Source organism: Pseudorca crassidens, chromosome 6, assembly GCF_039906515.1.
Source record: "Pseudorca crassidens isolate mPseCra1 chromosome 6, mPseCra1.hap1, whole genome shotgun sequence".
In the NCBI taxonomy this organism is placed as follows: Eukaryota; Metazoa; Chordata; class Mammalia; order Artiodactyla; family Delphinidae; genus Pseudorca; species Pseudorca crassidens.
Genome location: NC_090301.1, coordinates 86833538 through 86854105, shown reverse-complemented (window position 1 = coordinate 86854105; position 20568 = coordinate 86833538). Strand labels below are relative to the sequence as shown.

General features: G+C 36.0%; 1 protein-coding gene across 1 annotated transcript in view; it reads left to right on the top strand.

Moving 5' to 3' along the window:
* Window positions 1–17448: 17448 nt before the first annotated feature.
* The window catches only part of KYNU (kynureninase), a 91375-nt gene continuing 88255 nt past the window's right edge, over window positions 17449–20568 (top strand). The window contains exon 1 of the mRNA XM_067742050.1: window positions 17449–17616. The gene's annotated coding sequence lies outside the window, so the exon portion shown is untranslated. The remainder of the gene's footprint in view (window positions 17617–20568) is intronic.

Sequence of the window (20568 nt, the reverse complement as noted above, 5' to 3'; positions counted from 1 at the left end):
AAATAATTGAAAACATACTTATTCCTATTATAATTGTATGCAGAGTGAGTTTATCATGAGTATTTAATCACTGAGTATGTCTTTCTTAGTACTATACTACTTAATATAATATGCAGACTTATATTGAAAAAGAGAATATCATGTGATTATTTACACTCTCTCTCCCCCACTTTAACTGCCTTATCAGAATCATGCCAGCCCACTCACCCCTCTCTCTTTTTCTAAGGCAGCAGTCATAGTTCTGTTAGCTCAACCTGTAATTGGCACTTTTGTTTCCTACAGCAGCCAAACATGTAGCCTTTCTTTTTTTCACCCAGATCCACAGCCTTGCAGGACCATAACTTCAGCCCTACTCACTGCTTTGGTTTTTTGTTTTGTTTTGTTTTTCTATTTCTTATCCACAGAAATATTTGCCTTTTTATTTATTTTTTGATCCCAGCTACAATTGTTTTGCTTTTCTCTTTTACTATAGTATCTACTAGTGTGGATTTGGGGGTCTATATTGCATGGAATATTCCCTTCTTCTCTCTCTCTCTCTCTCTCACACGCACACACACACACACACACACGCATGCACACACACACACATTTTATTTTATTTCCTTTGACGCATTTCCTCCTCTGTAAAGTAAAACAGTAATAGTACTTATAACTCTTTTTTTCTTTCCTCTAAAGATTAAGGGAGATAATACAAATGAAACCCTAGTACAATACTTGACGCTTAGATAGGATTAAATATATACTAGTTATTTATTAATCTTGTTTCAAATTGAACTTACATTTTTGTGGGACTTAGATACACATATAAAATGAGATTTAAATTTAATTTTAGTCTAAATTGAAATTGAATAATTTGTTCTGTCCTATATGTACTCCCTCACCAAAGTCTCTGAGAATGTACAGTATGGTGATAAATGGAGGAGGATGTAGCTGGGAAATCAGCAGCCATAACTCTGCTCTTGAACTCACATTAGCCTGGCACTCCTGCCTGTGTGGGAAGCAGACCCTGCCCTTAAAGCTGACCTGCCTTTGTGCAGCAAGCATCTGACCTGCTAATGATGGAGGAACTCTCATCTTTTCATTTGGGCCAAATGTATCTATTGAATCCATATATTTATAGTCTCAAAATGCAACACTTTCATCACCATCACTCTTGCCTCTAGTGCACGATTTATCACACAACATGTCAAACCATTTTGAGGAAGGTATCAGGAAATACAAAGTCAAAGTTGTATCTGATTTCTTTACTGAAGAACAAACTTAGAAAGGAAAGAAAAAACAGCACTGCCAATGTCATGATAGAAAATGGAATCATTCTTAAATTCATGAGGCAAAATATGTTTTCCAAAATCTGTATTATAGATATTGGCAAACAGAGATAGGTAAGAAAAACAGTGGGGCAAGTAGAATGTTCTTATAAGTGCATGGAGTTTTCTCTTAGTAGAAACTTTTCCATTTAGTTACTAAACAAATTCTCTAAACATTGAAAATATTTTAGAACTTCTCAGGAAATGATCATTAAAGTAAATTGCTAGTGTTTGATAAATTCTCACTCCAGTGTCCATCCGTGGCTCCTTCAACCAATACCTCTGTTCTCGGCCAGATTCTTTACTAGCAAGGAGTTCTGGGAGCATTTTATATTCACTTGTCTATGTCAGGTTTGTCTAAGATGCTCAGCCTAGGTTGGTAAAAACATTCCATCCCTTTTAAAATTAGTTTCTGGAGTACTCTGTTAAGAAGATGAAAGACCGGACTTCCCTGCTGGTGCAGTGGTTAAGAATCCGCCTGCCAATTCAGGGGACACGGGTTCGATCCCTAGTCTGAGAAGACCCCACATGCCGTGGAGCAACTAACCTGTGCGTCACAACTACTGAGCCTGCGCTCTAGAGCCCGCGAGCCACAACTACTGAAGCCCACATGCCTAGAGCCCGTGCTCTGCAACAAAGAGAAGCCACTGTAATGAGAAGCCCATGCACCGCAACGAAGAGTAGCCCCCGCTCGCCGCAACTAGAGAAAGCCCGTGCACAGTAATAAAAACCCAATGCAGCCAAAAATAAATAAGTAAAATTAAAAAAAAAAAAAGAACATGAAAGACCACATCTAGGCACAGAGGAAAAGAGTACAGTGTGAGCTCCATTAACAGGGACTGCCACAGGCAAGGAAGAAAGGAGTAGCTTCAGGTAAGTATAGACACTTCTTTGGAATATTCTCTGACTTCCCCAAGCAGAAACATCATTGCTTCTTCCCAATTCCATGGGGATGTATTTTCAGGATACTTTGAATAATTAAATTCTAATTATGTTCTCTGGAGATTTAATAGATCAAATGTAGATATGAAATAACTACTATTCTTGGAAGTTTTTGGATCAGCTATTCACCTTTATTACATTAATCAATAAATTCAATTAATTAATCAAGTGGATTACCATGTACAAATCATGTATTTAAGGACTGTGCATATGCTAGGGCTATCTAAACTGAGTTAACCCTCTTATGTAATTCAACGAGCAATACATGTGTTTTCTTATGGTGTTTGGATTATTAAGAAGGTATTGTACACTGTTCTGTAAACTCTATGTTAATGGACCCAAGTTTCACAATCATAGTAAGAAGTGTTTTTTTTAATTCTGTAGTTATACTGTAATCAAGATGTAGAGCACAAGAAGCAATAGTAATAAACTCACTAGTCATATCTCATAAATCATGAATAGGACTCTTTTAATAAGCAAAGACCTTGGGTCAACTCAGGCTAAGAGGCAGAGCTGCAAAAAATAAGCTTTTCATAAAATCTCTTTAGCTGAAAATGTAAGCACAATCATTTTTGTGGTTAAACAAGGGAAAGGATTAATTCTAACTCTGTCGATATGTGTGTATATATTTCCCCAACCAAACTTAAAATTGCTCATAATAGAGGCAACTTCATTTTTGAAAGGGTTGGCTGTGAGGTTGTGATAATGAAGAAAGAAGCTCTGATAAAGCATATTTTTTCTAGTGCTTCCACAGCTAGTTTTAGTACGTTTTGGGTATTTTTATTAAGCTGATGGCTTCTCAAAGAATATGTTTGTTTTATTGGTGGGTCTTTCCTATATTTTAATTAAAATTGCATACCTCTTGGGCCTCCCTGGTGGCGCAGTGGTTGAGAGTCCACCTGCCGATGCAGGGGACACGGGTTCGTGCCCCGGTCTGGGAGGATCCCACATGCCGCGGAGTGGCTGGGCCCGTGAGCCATGGCCGCTGAGCCTGCGCATCCGGAGCCTGTGTTCCGCAACGGGAGAGGCCACAACAGTGAGAGGCCTGCGTACTGAAAAAAAAAAAAAAAAAAATTTTCATACCTCTACCATGTTTTATTTATAATTTTTATGACAATGATATATACATTAAAATAGTTTTTACAGAGCATTGACCAAAAATTGGTAGTATTTCAACATACTTTTCTATATGAAGACTAAAAGTAGATCTCTGAATATCAGAAAAACCTTAAAAATTAACATTTTAAAAATAAATATAACTTTCACCTTTATCAACTTGATTTGTGCCTGCTTAAGACCTCATGTTCAATTCTGATAATGCTGGGTCTATGTGGTAAACAGGTCCCCAGACTTATGGTCCAGAGTTTTGTTTTTTTAGATTCATATTCCATTGCCATAATGCTTTTTCCTTTTGTTCTCGTCACTATTAATGATATTTTAATATATTTATCAGTTTAACTGGTTAATAATAGATCTTGGTGAATAAAAACAATGCAGAGGGCTTCCCTGGTGGCGCAGTAGTTGAGAGTCCACCTGCCCATGCAGGGGACACGGGTTTGTGCCCCGGTCCGGGAAGATCCCACGTGCCGCGGAGCGGCTAGGCCCGTGAGCCATGGCCGCTGAGCCTGCGCGTCTGGAGCCTGTGCTCCGCAACGGGAGAGGCCACAACAGTGAGAGGCCCACGTATCGCAAAAAAAAAAAAAAACAATGCAGAGGCAATCTAACTAATAAAATAATTTAACAACTTGAATTCAGGAAACATTTTATTATCTACTATGTAAAAGGAAGTACAGAAAGATAAAACTTCATGCTCAAGTAACAAGTACCCTAGAAAGGAAGAAAATTGTGCATACAGGTATATTAAGAACTCAGCCTATGCTAAGGGCTATTAACAGCAGTACAGAAAGTGCTACAGGTACAAAAACGAATGCATGTATTTTTATTAGCAACAGAGGGAAAAACTGTAGAATGAGACTGGAAAAGAAGAGACAAAGAAGAATGAGAAAAAAGATTAAACTGAGATTTGTACTCTAAAAGAAGTGATAGGAACAAGAGCTTTCAATGTAGAGGCTGTCAGCAGAGAAACCAGCTTGAATTTGCCAATTAGCAAATCATTAGAACTGTACCAGAGAAGAGGTTCAGTAATACAGTAGAAGTGGAAGTAAGATTTAAGGGGAGTTTGCAGTTAAGGAGGCACTTTACAGGCATTTCTACTCCATTCTTCTCTTTGAAGCCAAGAGAAAACTGAAAAGAAAACTTCTTAGAAAACGGAGAAGAAAACTCTCTCTTTACTAAAATGGGTAATGGCTATAATTGCAAATGACAAATTATGAAGAATAGCTGCTGAATACAATAAAGTCTCAGACCTAACATGTCTGGGTGCGAAGAGTGTATTCATATCTCACATGGTGAGCCCTGGAGTTCTTCCAAAGCAGGTGGCATGGTCCTATGGGAAACTGTAAAGAATATCTTATCCAGAAAAGTAATTCTGGAAAATAGGACAGGCTAGAGAACAATCTCTAAACTCCATTCCACTCTGAATATAGAAAAGAGACATAAGAGTGGAGGAAGTACACAGATCAGCCGCCATCATGAGAAACTGCAGTCATTATGGTAGTGGGAGGAAAGAGCAGGAGCAATTCACTTTACCCACAATGACAAGAGTTAGCTAAGTCATCTCACAACAGAAAAACCTGTGTCACCTGGGCCCAAATGCTAAGCCATGCTGATTTACTGCTGCAGCAACAACAAAAAAGAATTGGACCATACTGGGTAGATAAATCCCCTCACACCTCCTGGATACCTCAGTCATGCTTCTGACTTTAACTCTGTCAAAGCATAATCACTCAGTTAAATAAAATATCATACGAAGCATTATAAAACAGACAATAAACTCTGACTGGAATATAAAGAAAATCCTGAGCTAAGTGAAAACTTAAGTTCATTTTTGGAAGAGGGCAATCAAGAGAGAAAAGAACATTTCAACCAGAGGGAAGTAACAACATAGGGAAAAACAGAAGTGGATGGAGAGTTTGGGCATCAAATTCTCATAGTGAGTTTAGCATGGCTGGATTATAGCATCCACGGGGAAGAAGGGCCCAAAATGAGGCTCCAAAGGTAGGCACAGTCCAAACCATAAAATACTTTCTATGTCATGTCAATAACTTCATCCTTCCTGGATACAATTTTAAAAGTCCTGTAAGTAGCATTTAACACATGACCTGAAAGATTAGTCTGTGAATGACATGGAATTTAGATTACAGGGGAAATATAGAGACAGGGAAGCAAGTTAAGAGACTGTCCAAAAGAAGTCAAAAGGAAGTCATAAAGTGATGACATGTTAGACTCGGACAAGCAGTGAGTGTAGAAAGGGGCGGAAGGAATGACTAAACAGTACTTGGGCAAATTGAGGACTCCATGCTTTCTGTGAAGTACCTATAGGATGATGATTCTGCGATCTCATAAAGAGTCACAGATAAAAGGAAATTAAGGACAATTCCTCTTGCAAATCTTTTTCCTATTGATGATATTTTTGTTTTCTATTAGTTTTCTTTTATAAATTTAAATTTCAGATTGTCCTACTTGGCTACTAATTGCTGTTAGTAAAACATTAACCTCCTATTTCATCTGTACTGGATTAGGGCAGTGAGTCCAAAAGTCCACTCTTGTAGGCACAATAAAGTTACAGGAGCCTCTTGTGAGTGTAATAGTTACATGGAATTCCTTAGGAATAATTATAAAGAACAAGGAACAAAGATAACTGAAAAGTTAGAAGTCAGAGGATTTATAAACTGCCCTGTTGAAAGTAGGTCCTAAGTAAACTGCATAGGACATATAGCTAGTTACTGACTACTCTACAGCTACTTCCTGGCTTGGACACCACAACAAACATCCAGACCATAAAGGCTCCTTGTCTCATAGAATAGCCTAGGGATGCTCTGATCCAACAGGGAAAGCTATGGAGATCTGACCCTGCATTCTGAAGGCTTCCTCAGAGGAAGGACCATGAGGGTGAATATTTTAAATGGATTCTCTAGAGCATATAATACTAAATCAACAGGTAAGGCGTAACTGGATTACTGAGCAGCAATTAGGGACCAGTCAAAGTGAGAGAGGGTAAATTTGTATGGGAGTAATAATCACTTTCTTATTTAATTACTTATTTGTCCATTATCATTTAACCAGGGTGGTGAATTTATATTATCAATTAAAAGGCCACATGTACGTTGAAAAATAAATAAACATACTGATCCCATAGAAAGATTATTGTACAGTAAATACAAGAGGAAATTAGAACTCAGTGATGTAAATGAAAAGTCTCACTAAACGTAGTGCAAAAAGTTGATTTTAACCTCCCTAGCAGCCAAAGCAAAGAGTAGCACAATTCTTCATGGTTTTTCAAAAACTAAGACCTGAATGATATTTCTCCTATAATTTTTCAAAGCAAAATCATGTTTTGAGGTAAAATATATATAAAGTGAAATGCATGATTCTGCTCCTTTTACTCCTCTCAAGTCACACTGAAGCAGAAAGTCAAATTGGAGTTCTATAAGATCCAAATTCATTAAGAGCTAAAAGCAATAAGGTTCAACTGTGCAGCCTGAGGTAAAGTCTGAAGATCCTCAAAAGTCATCCAGTTGTCACGATTTCACCATGTTCCTTTAAATGCTAATGATACCTGAGGATATTCATCCTCAGAATGCCTTCCCTTGCTCCAAGGATATGTGTGGTGAGGGGGAGAATACACTTTTCATCACCTCTTTCCTGCATTCCTACTTGAACAAATTTATTTAATTTTGTAGACTATCTCAGTCCATTAAAGGTTGTCTCTTTACCAAATCATAATGTGTTGAACACCAACACTATTTTTTTTATTTCCATCAAGAATAAGACACAAGGCTTTTGGCTGGAAATTTATGTAGAAAAAGGTTTACATTGCAGAACAGTAACATGAACAATCACTAAGGTTCTTTGTCTTTTTCTTATCTCCTTGTCCATCACAAACTCTTCCTGCTTGGGCTACCCAGATTAAATGGTTTTCTATATACCATAGAAAGATAACTTATTTTTTAATATTTTAATTTTATTGGAGTATAGTTGATTTACAATGTTGTGTTAGTTTCAGGTGTACAGCAAAGTGATCCAGTTATACATATACATATATTCATTCTTTTTTAGATTATTTTCTCATATAGGTTATCACAGGTAGAGTTCCCTGTGCTATACAGTAGGTCCCCATCGGTCATGTATATTATATATAGTAGTGTGCGTGTATTCATCCCAAGCTCCTGATTTATCCCTCCCACCATGTTTCCCCTTTGGAAACCATAAATTTGTTTTTGATATCTATAAGTCTGCTTCTGTTTTGTAAATAAGTTTGTTTGTATCGTTTTTAAATTAGATTCCACATATGAGTGATATCATATGATATTTGTCTTTCTCTGACTTTCTTCACTTAGTATGATAATCTCTAGGTCCATCCATGTTGCTGCAAATGGCATTATTTCATTCTTTTTATGGCTGAGTAATATTCCTTTGTATATGTGTATACCACAACTTCTTTATACATTTTTCTGTCAATGGACATTTAGTTGGCTTCCATGTCTTGGCTATTGTAAATAGTGCTGCAATGAACACTGGAGTGCATGTATCCTTTTGAATTATGGTTTTCTCTGGATATATGCCCAAGAGTGGGATTGCTGGATCATACGGTGGTTCTATTTTAAGTTTTTTAAGGAACCTCCATACTGTTCTCCGTAGTGGCTGTACCAATTTACATTCCCACCAACACTGTAGGAGGGTTCCCTTTTCTCCACACCCTCTCTAGCTTTTATTGTTCATAGGAAAATAACTTATAAAATTAAAAGCAATTACAATTGTTAATAGTGAATATTTGAAATAAATGGGAAAGAATTAAAGAATTATGAAATAAAACCAATGAAATAAAATGAAAGAACAGAATACAAACAAACAAGTTGAGTAAAAATAAATAATAATAAACAATAAATAATAAAATAAATTAAAATGGCATAACAAGAAATAATAAAGGTCCATCTGTGTAAAGAAAATAATTTAAAATAACAGATTAAAATAAATAAAATAAAAATTGAAAATGTAAAAGTGAGTTATGAAATAAAGCAGGGAAAGAGATTTTAAAAAGTAAAAAAGAGTTAAAATTTTAAAAGAATCAATATTGGAGTAATAAGTAATAAGAAGGAAACACAAGGATCAGATTGGACAAAAGTGAAAAGTTAAGGCAAGAAATTTGATTGGAAAAATTAATATTAAAAATAAGTTGAGAAGGAAGTATTATATGGGAATTCTCTGTACTTTCTGCTCACTTTTGATGTGAATCTAAAGCTGCTCTAAAAAGCAAAGCTTATATAAGAAAATAAAAAAGAAAAACTAGATAAATAAGCTGAAGAAGAAAAAAAAACAGTTGAAAGCCATGTAACAAAGAACAAACTATGTTAAAACAATGCAGTGGAAAATAGCTATAATTTATTTTAAACAGAATTAATATATCATGAATAAAGATAAATGATTCTAATGAAAACAGTTAAGCAACATGATTCTTTATCAACACTTTTTTTTTTTTTTTTAATGAAAACAGACTTTTGTACCTTAGACTCCTACATTATCAAGTTTGGAATTGAGATTAGAAAAACTTCAGAAAATAAACAGGAAAGCTCATTTTTCCCCCAGTAGTCTGGAATAGTTTGAATAATATGGGAATCTCCTATTCTTTTAAGATGAACTATAATTTAACAATAGTTGTACAAAAGTATTCAAACTTCATATTGCCTTCTGTATGACAGCTCTTTAAACTCATTTCTAACCTCTTCTGAAGGAATTGTTCTTTTCAAGTATTCCTCCAGTTCAGTCAATTTTGAAAATGTGTATCGTGTTAAAAAATAATCTTTTTTCCAGATTATAGAAATATTTCTATAAAGCAGGATACTATTCTCATATATAAATGCAAGTTAAATTTCAAGTTTAAAAAAAAAAAATTTCAAGTTTATGAATGTTATTTTCTACTTCTTACTAACTCTTCTCTAATACAATGTACTTTCCTTTTCTAAAGAAGAGCCCCTTAGAAGCATTTCCTGCTGGCCCTCAGGAACTTACTGTAACATTCTTTGGATTCTAACTAATAAAATCTCTCCCATGTTCAGTGTGGGATTTAGGAAATTGCTATATTTTGGTGGATGTGTACTATAAAAGCTGTGGGAAGTAAATGAGTAGGAACCAGCAAAGCTGGTGTTTAGATAATGGACACATGCACAATGAGAATTTTTACAGCATTTGTTAGTGGTGCTAGAAACCATTTTGCCAGAGAATCACAGGAAGAAAAGTCAAATGCTAGAGGAGGATCTTGAAGAGTCACCTATGAACATCCACCCTTCATTGCCTCTCTTGATAGTCACTTTTAATATTTTAAAAATGTTTTAAGGAGAAGTGAGTTATTAAAGTAAAAGGAGGGCACTTGTATTTGTACTTGTACTGTGAAAAAAATTCTAGTGTATAAAACTTTGCCTTTTAATGGAAATTTTGCACGAGTGACATCAGCATCATGGCAGAAGACACTTTCTTTGTCTCACCCCTTCAATCTACACACAAACTACAACCAAGGAAACATCCATAACTCAACAAAAGTGTTCTCTTAGCTTCATGGACTTGTATATCCAGTTCTTTCCTTAAGTTTGGAAATTTCTTAGCTATTATTTCTTTAAATAAACTCTCTACTCCCTTCTCCCTTTCTTCTTCTGGAATACCCATTATCTTTATACTGCCTTCTCTATTGGAGTCAGATAGTCCTCATAGAGTTTATTCATTTAAAAAACAAACAAAAAAACTTAGTTCTTGTTCCTCTTCTCCCCGAATCATTTCTAGCTTTCTGTCTTTGAGCTTAATAAATCTCTTCCTTATGGTCTGCTCTATTTCCAGTGCTCCATCTCATTTATTGAGTTTTTCAGCTCTAGAATTTCTGTTTGGTTCATTTTTAGAGTCTCAGTCTCTTTGGTAAAGTATTCCTTCTGATCATTAATTTTATTCCTGACCTCATTGAACTGCCTTTCTGAGTTTTCTTGTAGCTCATTGAGTTTCTTCATGACAGCTATTTTTAACTCTCTCTCAGTTAGATTCTGTGACTTTAAGTTTGTTTTCTGGAGAACTGTCAAGTCAATGAAAAAGAATTTTAAAGGAAGCCAGGAAAAAAAAAGGATAGTAAACTACAAAGGAACTCCCATCAGGCTATCAACAGATTCCTCAGTAGAAACTGCTATGATCAAGTGGGATTTATTCCAGGATGCATTGATGGTTCAACATCATAAATTAATAAACATAATTCAATACATTAACAACATGAAGGATAAAAATTACATGTTCATCTCAATACATGCAGAAAAACTATTTGACAAGACAAAAACTCTCAATAAAATGGGTATAGAAGAAATACACCTCATCATAAAAATAGCCATATATGATGAACTCACAGCTATCATACTCAATGGTAACAAACTGAAAGCTACCACTTAATATCAGGAACAAGACAAGGATGCCCACTCTCACCACTCTTATTCAATGTAATACTGGAAGTCCTAGACAGAGCAACTAGGCAAGGAAAAGAAATAAAACACATTCAGACTGGAAGAGAAGAAGTAAAACTGGATGACATGATTTGTGGATGACATGATTATATATATTTGTGGATGACATGATTATATATAGAGAAAACTCTAAAGATACCACCAAAAAAATCTATTAGAAATAATAAACCAACACAGTAAGCTTGCAGAGCACAAAATCAATATAGAAAAATCTGTTGTGTTTTTGTACACTAACAACGAGCTAACAGAAAGAGAAATTAAGAAAACAATCTCATTTACAATCACAACAAAGAGAATAAAATACCTAGGAATAAATTTAACCAAACAGGTAAAAGACCTATATACTGAAAACTACAAGACATTGTTTAAAGAAATTGAAGACATAAATAAATGGAAAGATATTTCATGCTCATGGATTGGAAGAATTAACATTGTTAAAGGTGTCCATATTACCTAAAGCAATCTACAGATTCAATGCAATCCCTATCATTATTCACAGAAATAGGACAAAAAACTCCTAAAATTTATATGGGACCACCAAAGACCCCAAAGAGCCAAAGCAATCCTGAGAAAAAAGAACAAAGCTGAAGATATCATACTCCTGATTTCAAACTATATTATAAAGCTATGTAATCAGAACAGCATGATATTGGCAGAAAAACAGACACATAGATCAATGGAAAATAATTGAGAGCCTAGAAATAGAACCACACATATATGGACAATTAATTTATGACAAAGAAGCAAAGAACCATACAAGGGAGAAAGTATCGTCTCTTCAATAACTGGTGTAGGGAACACTGGACAGCCAGATGCACAAGAATGCAACTAGACCACTATCTCACACCATACACAAAAATCAAAATGGATTGAAATTGAATGTAAGACCCTACACCATAAAACTACTATTTAGACAGTATGGTCTTTGATGGCAGTCTTAGTAATGTCTTTCTGGATATGTCTCCTCAGGCAAGGAAAAAAACAAGAAAACAAAAATAAGTGGGATTACATCAAACTAAAAAGCTTCTGCACAGCAAAATCTACTGTCAATAAAATGAAAAGATAACCTACTGAATGGGGCATTTACAAGTCATACATCTGATAAGGGGTTATATCCAAATATATAAAAGATTCATTCAACTCAACAACAACTAAAAAACAAACAACCCAATTAAAAAATGGGTAGAGGACCTGAAGAGACATTTTTCCAAGGAAAACATACAGTTGGCCAATAGACACATGAAAAGTTGGTTAACATCACTAATTATTAGGGAAATGCAAATCAAACCCACAAATATCACCTTATGCCCATTAGAATGACTACGATCAAAAAGGCAAGAAATAACAAGTGTTGGAGAGAATGTGGAGAAATGGGAACCCTTGTGTAGTGCTGGTGGGAATGTAAACTGGTGCAGTCACTATGGAAAACAATATGGAGATTACAAAAAAAATTAAGAATAGAACTACCATACGATTTAGCTAATTCGCTTCCAGGTATTTATCTGAAGAAAACAAAAACACTAATTCAAAAAGATATATGCACCCCTATGTTCATCGCAGCATTGTTTACAATAGCCAAGATATGGAAACAACCTAAGTGCCCATTTATGGAATGAATGGGAAAGATGTGGTGTATATATATATATATATATGTATATACACACACACACACACACACACACACACACAAAGAAATACAACTCAGCCATAAAAAAAGTAATATTGCCATTTTCAACAACATGGGTGGATCTAAAAGGTATTATGCTAAGTGAAGTAAGTCAGATGGAGAAAGACAAATAACATATGATTTCACTCATATGTGGCATATAAAAAACAAAACCTCAGAAAACCTCTCCTTATCAAGAGGATAATAGCAGTAACATTATTTTGAAAAAGTCAGTTATTAAATAAACAAACAGTAAAAGCATAACTACTACTACAAAATGGTTTATTTGAAAGCAAGCCCTTGCTCTAGAGTGGGAGTTTCAAAATCCTTAATGGTCATTTTCTAATTCATTAAAGTTCCCTCTATTCAGATGTGATGACTCATTGAAATAGGGCCAGCAATATTAAAAGCATTTGCCTATTTCAAAACTGTTTTGAAACTCTTTGTAGCTCAGCTCTGATTCTTTTATCTGCTTACTATTTGAATACAGAGGAAAAAATAGATAATTTTGTTAATTCCAATTCTTCATATACACAATCATATATTTGGACAAATCGATATGCAAACATATCTAATAGAGAATATTCAACTTCCCCTGCTAGAGCACAACATATAGATTGACTTGAATGCCTCTGAATTTAACACTGAGGGGGAAAATTTGATCTAGGAAAAAGTGCGTGGGTTATAGGAATTTTAGTCTACAAATGAATTCTTTTAATATTTAATTAATTAATTAATTTGGTTGTGCTGGGTCTTAGCTGCAGCAGCCAAGCTTCTTAATTGACGCTCACCTGCTCCTTAGTTGAGGCTCTCTGGCTCCTTAGTTGTGGCATGCATGTAGGGTCTAGTTCCCTGACCAGGGATCGAGCCTGGGCCCCCTGCATTGGGAGCCTGGAGTCTTAATCACTGAGCCACCAGGGAAGTCCCTACAAATGAATTTTAAGTACCAACTGGCAAAATGTCATTTGCTTATAATAAACCCTTGTATTTTTTCTCAAAAAAAAAAAAAAACTAAAAAAACTAAGATACTGCATATAGAGGATAGGAAAGCCCGTGCTCATTACTGGGGAATTTTTCTAATAACCAGAATATATATCTCATAGGAAAGACAGAACAGATTACCTATTTAGCCTAGTGATTTACTGTTATTTGCTTTCCCTGTTAGATGTGACGGAAAGGAGAAGAGGGAAGAGAGGAAGGGAAAAGAGTGGAGGAGAAGGAGAGGAGGGGCGCGAAGGGGTGAGGACAGGAGGGAGGTAATGGAGAAGAAGAAAGAAGAAAAGGGAGAGGGGCAAGAGAGAGAGAAAAGGCAGGGGAGGAGGATTAAGGAGAGTAGAGGAAGAGGGGGGAGGGGAGGGAGTAAGAAGGGGGAAGGATAAAAAGGGAAGGCAAGAGAAGAAGGCAGGGAAGGAGAGGAAAGGAGGGAGAAAAGGAAAGGGGAGGGGGAAGAACAGAGGAGAGAATATTTGGGGAGGTGGTGTTCTGTTCTTGATATTGTTCCAATATTTTCCCCTACCCATGAAAGATTTGGCATTCCTTGGCTTCAGAATGAAATTGCTTGACAAGAACCCCCTGACCTGGGATTTGAGAGAACTTATGTTATGTTGGTTAACCCTAAGAGGAAGGGGAAAGAGTGTTGGCAGTGCAAAGTGATGAGGCTGGGAAAGGAGAGGCAGAAGGGAAGAGAGAGAAGGAAGCTACTAGGCTGGCCCCAGAGTATTTTGCTATGTGTAAAACGTCTGGGGTATTTCCAACATCCCCTTGGAAGAAGAAGGAAGGAGCATCCTAATAATGACTCAGATTAAATTTCCCTGCACAGAAGTGAGAAGCGAGTTCCTACATGTTTTTATTTAATTAGAAAAAATAGATCTATGTGAAAGTTCCTATATACTGTAGGGGAGGAAAGATAATTTTCCCTCTACCCTTCTGAGTTCTTAGCTGAGATCCCTGTAATAAAAGACAGATTAACAAGAGAAAAAAAAAAAAAGTAAGTTTATTAACATGAATACCTCATGTATACATAGGAAATATCCAGGAGAAAATGAATAACTCTCAGAGCTGGCTTAGAATTCAGGCTAAATTCCCATCTTAATAGGGAAGGGAAGAGGAATGTATGCCACTTCGTGGAGAATAAACGATTTTTAGGAAAGATCAATGGGCCCTTAGAAGAAAGGATGAGAGATAGAAATAGTTTGTGACAAGGTCTGTCTGTGTGTGGTGTGGACTTCTAGTCTCTTCTGTGATAAGACTCAATCTCCCCTGGTTAATGAAACTTCTGAGGAGGGCATTTATGAAAATTGGGTTCCTTTCGGATCTATCTTTAGGCAGATAAAGGGAGTTCAGAGACATCCTCTCCCTGCATTTGCTGTTTTTCAAGTGCCTACAGCTCATAATAGTCAATATGCCACAGTGGCATATTTTGTGGTGACATGTCCTGAACTACTACAGTTCTATTTGGGGGTGGCATATTATGCTACCCTTCAACACCCAAGTTTGAGACTGCAGCTTTTTATCAGTCCGTCCTCACTGGCCCCCGAGGTTCTCTTTTACTTCTACAGAACACTTTTAATAGTTGGACCTGAACTGGCCACCAACCAGCATCTTTGCCTTAGTCACATACTCGTTTTTACTTACTGAACATTTAGCATTAGAGCTTCTAGTTGGATCTGTAGCCTTGGATTCTTACAGAAACAGTTGCTACACTGAATTTAATTTGATTAATAATACTGTGAGCCCCGACTGAAGTCTACTACTTTATGCCACACACTGGTCCAGCCTTAGTGAATAAGCCTTGAAGAGTAAATATAAAATTCACTGTTTAAGAATCAGTTTTTGAGAACAGACTTTCCCTCATATCCCCAATCAGCAATTTTGATGGAAGGACATGAATCATCTTCTGAAAAAAAACCAACCTAATTCAACAGATATTTTCTTAGCTCTATTCATGGGCAAACTCTGAAGAGGATAAAATCAAATTTTCTGCCTTTCAGAGACATATCATGTTACAGGCCAGATGACATACATGGAAATTAAAAGACAACTCTGAATTGGTACATTTATCCTGGCAACATGTTTCCTCATTCTGTTTCCAAAAAAGAAGAAATGGAAGCTCACTCTGTTCTTTCTTTTCCTGCCACAGCTGGCCTTGCAGTGGATCTTTCTTTCACCACTCCTGTTACGACTTATCTCACAATCCTTTATATTTTTAGGGGCTTATGTGAGTATTATAAAGATTTTATAATGGAAAACCATTATATCCCCAGGAACAAAGAATATTCTTAATACTTTTTAAAAAATGAATAAAGGTAACAGATTAAAAAAGACAGATATACAAAATATAAGAACTAGAATGACAGCTTAGACCTCCAAGCAAGTTCTTTAAAAGTGGCTATGTTAAACAATAGTTTTTAAGATAATATTTTTATGGCATGGTCTTTAAAATTATCAAAAGACTTTAGAAGAAGTAGTGTGAAAGTAAGACACTTTATCTCTACTTCTATATGTACCTATATCTGTCTCCTGTAGATAAAGGAGTATAATTCTCCCACCAAAAATGAAACAGACTTCACCCTCAGGCTCACTTCCTGGATATTAGAACTGGACAAATTGTCTAACACTCTTACAGCATAAGGAATAAGCAAAATAGAAAAAAACCCACAAAATTTGAGATACTCTGGATTCAAAGTTTTACTCTTCCAACTTAATAAAATTAAGACACTCTACTTACTCTATAGTATTATTGTAATGATAAGGTTCATGAGATGAAATACATTTTTTTTTCACTGTTCAATTACTTGTATGAAAGTGACTTCATGTCTTTTATCCCCATCTCTCATACACTGGAGGGTAATGCTTTTGGTCTGGTTAACTAAAAAAAAATAGGGACATGTTACTTATTAACTTATGTGCCTTGGTACACTGGCTCTCTAGGTACATTGTTTTATATCTCAGTAATCTTGATGGAAAGGTACTTTTATGTCTCCATCTGATAGATGACATATGGGACTCACCACAGGTGAGGTAAATTGTCCAGAGTTACACAGCAAACATATGGTAGATTGAATCAAATAATTATTTGATTGAATCAAATAATGCTATACCTGGTATGGTGTGGGGCTCAACAAGGGGCAGATGTACAAGTGAGTTAATTATTCAGGCCCAGTCTCTATCTTTGGTCTTCATTCTGAAACATTTTGCTCTTGGTTTTTGATACCTAAAAGGATATTCACTAAAAGACCCAAGCTCAGGAATAAGCATAAAGAGATAATGAAGGTAGAACAATAGATAGCCCACAGGCTTAAAGGAATAATTTCCATTTATGAAGTTTCCTAGGCTAGTTTCCACTTGATCTTCAAACTCTAACTCTTTCTTCCTTGATTGTTTTGTTAACTGTTAATTTAAGACTTTCTAAAATCCACCTATTGGGCAATAAAGTATATTCTAGAATTGTGGGCCAATATTAAACTTTCGACTAAAATGTTAATTCATTAAATATCAAACTCTACCTTCAGACTAAAAACTTACAGTGCTTTTGACAGTGGGGTACTGCCTCAAAATCTAAGTTTTCCTTATCTCCCAGAGTTGGGAAAGAACTTTTCTCCAGTCCTTAGTGTATTCCATAGCCCAAAGCAAGGAAGGATTGCAAATTTGGGGATTTAGTTCCTGGACAAACTCATTGGTTCATTTCACAAAAAAATGAGGATAATCTATTTACTCTATAGGATTATTATAGGATATAGCTCACATTCTCAAAGGTCTTAGTTGGAGGACAAAGAAGTGTTTATCTAAGTGTAAAGGTCAGAGCCCCTTAGGGAACTGCCCTAAGCAGAGCCCCTAGTGTTTGAAATAGAGAGCAGAAGCAGCATTTTGTTTAGATGTTTGTCAGTGATTGGAGATTTACAATCAGCATACACAGAGTGGGAAGAACTAAAGTTAGCTCACAGATTCCCCGGAGGGTGGAGTCTGAGCAGAAGTGCTTTCAATTTCTCACCCAGAAGTCTGGCCTATAAATTTGTAAGGAACTCTTGAGAGGTTTACTTTTTTGTTGAAGCAGAAACACAGGGAGCTGTGGACCCCATTGGAATCCTAGCCGGTAAGCCCTGAGACACTGATATATATACTCTGTACACAAATATACATTCAGTGATTTTTCTAAAGGGATATTCTGCTAGAATTCTTGTCATAATGCTTTAGAGGTTTCTTCTGCCAGTTTCTTCTCTTTTTCTCCTCCAAATTATTTTCATAAAAACAGTGCAACACCCTAAAAGTGTTCTCACCTTTAAAATTGCAAGTTAAATGAAGAGATTTTTACCAATATAGTAAAAAAAGAATTGATGTCAATAGTATACTGCAATTCATCTACTAAAAGATAGTTATAGTTGAATAAGTTAATCTTGGTACTTGAGTTTAAATGGTAAGATTTGATCAAAATTCAAATTATTAAATTAGCTTTAGGTCTTTTGTTTTCTGGTAACTCTAGTTGTCTTTAGTGCTGTTAGTCATACTCAATTTTTGTTTAGAGAAGTGAAAATGTCTATTTCTTGAGTGAGTTTTCTTCCCCTTTCACTCTGTGAAATGTTTGCCTAAGAATGGAAAGTTGATACACATTTTTTCTATATAGCTAAAAGAGTTTCTTTTTTCTTTCCTGCTTTTACTTTGAGGACGGAGGGGTGTTTTTTTAGGTAGTAATATTGGAGCAAATGCATTGAACTTATTAATGTGAAACTCAGCATATAATTCATATAAGCTTAGATATGAAGTATACAGCTATGTCAGTGATGTCACTCATTCCTCAAACAATGATATATTTAAAGAACACTGTTCTATGCACATATATTAAGTAATACTTTCTTTCTCAATGAAAAGCTACACACTTTCTTCATAATTTGCTTTACCAGGTTCTAATCTTTGGACTCAAGTGAATAATTTGCTCATTTCAGGCATGAAACCTGAAACTGTGTAAAGATTAACTACTGGGTATTCATTGTCATTTACTTAACTATTTAACCTTAGACCTGTGGGCAACTTGGGAGATCCTGAATTCCATAATTCCATAAAAAAATTTTTATGATTCTAAGAGTTTCAGCTTTAAAGTTTTAGCTGTCTAAATAAAATTGAAAACACAATTTACAAAATTTCAAAAGCTAAATTGACAGTAAAATGGCAATTTCCATCACAAGGTACTAATATGAAAATATATTATGAGACTATCTTTTATCTCTTTAGAAAGGAATTTACTTAAATAATTTTATTTGATCCTAACCATGATCTTCTGAAGTAGAATTTAAGATAGTTTTACATAACATTGCAGCAGAGAAATGTTAGGAGACTCGCCTAAGACCATATGTGTACATGTCCACTTTTAAAATAAAATTAACACTAAATACATGAAGTATAAAATTTGGAATTTTTTTTTTTTTTTTTTTTTTTTTTTTTGCGGTACGCGGTCCTCTCACTGCTGTGGCCTCTCCCGTTGCGGAGCACAGACTCCGGACGCGCAGGGTCAGCGGCCATGGCTCACAGGCCCAGCCGCTCCGCGGCATGTGGGATCTTCCCGGACCGGGACACGAACTCGTGTCCCCTGCATCGGCAGGCGGACTCTCAACCACAGCGCCACCAGGGAAGCCCTACTTCTGTCGGAAGCTGTGCCTGTTGGCAGGGTGGCACCCAGTTTGCTCTTCTGGAAAGACTATTTCACCAGCAGGTATCTTACTGTCAGTGCAGGTGAGGTTTTGACACCTGGGCTATGACAGGCCCAGAAGTAGGACCAGCACTTTAACCTTTGCCTGGCTGGGACTGAAAGGATTAAAAAGAGTAATAGCCTGTGGTGCTTTGCAGACTGAGTACAGGGCTGAAAAAAGAAATAAAGGGAGAGAAAGGGAATGAACCAAAGAAACATCGAAAGGAAAATCAAGAAACAAGATTGAAAGAAAAAGAAGTGAGAGGGTCAAGTCTTGGGTCAGGAATTCTTCTCTGCACATTCCACCCACATGCCCTGTCAAAGACAAGCACAATTTGACTCAGCTCCTCAGGCAAGTGCAGTCCCAAATTGTGAGCTCTATTATCCTTCTCTTTCATTTTTGTTTCTACTCTATTGATTCCAGAGTTTGGTCTCAAAATAGGGGAAAATGACTCTGATCCCTCAGAATTGTTACAGGGATTAAATAAGAAACAAATATAAAGAGGCTAATGAGTTAATACAAATATTTTTTTAAATGAAGTTGAATTTTATTGCTAATATGATGGTAGAAAATTAATTTGTGTATTGATTTAGATAACCCAGTCAGAGTTTAGAGTCAACCCTGATGAACTCTGAAAGTGCTGACTCTCCAAAGGAAGTCTCAAATACAAGGCAAGCTCTCTTGATTCTGAATCCCATTGAAAATGTTCCTTTAATTATTTCCTCTGTGGTTGGAATGAGGAGGGTATTCCTCTAGTAACAGTCATTAATCCTGTCAAATAATTCACCAAGCTATTTTGTGAATCTTATTCAATTGCCATTTCGGGCGGAACACTCTATCTGAAAGGCACTTCTCAGGAATGGGTTGACTACAAAGATAAATTAAACAAGATTCAGGCGCCCAGGTAGAATACAGTTCAATAGTAACTCAATCAAGCTACCATAAGTAATGGGTTTATAGTAAAGACACACTTGATAGAAAAGCTCCAGGTTTTGATTCCCTCCAGACTGTGGGTCACCACACGGGCAAGAGGGTGTCAAGGCTAGATTGTGTCCTAGCCTCTTCTAATCACTTCAGTGTGGTTTTCCCCTCGTTCTCCTGATGTGTAGTTGATGCTCAGCCAGCCTTTAGGTTTTTTCAGAGGAAACTGCTTCATATGTAGTTGTAGACTCATTGTGTCTGTGGGGTCAAGTGAGTTCAGTATCTTCCTGCACTGCCATCTCAAACAGGAAGCCTCTCCTATTCTTGCTCAATTTCAAAAAACTAAAACTTTGGGAAATAAAATACAAATATAAAAACTAATTACAAAATAAATATAAATATAAAACTCCATTGTCATTTATCCCTTTCCAAAATTTAAGTTT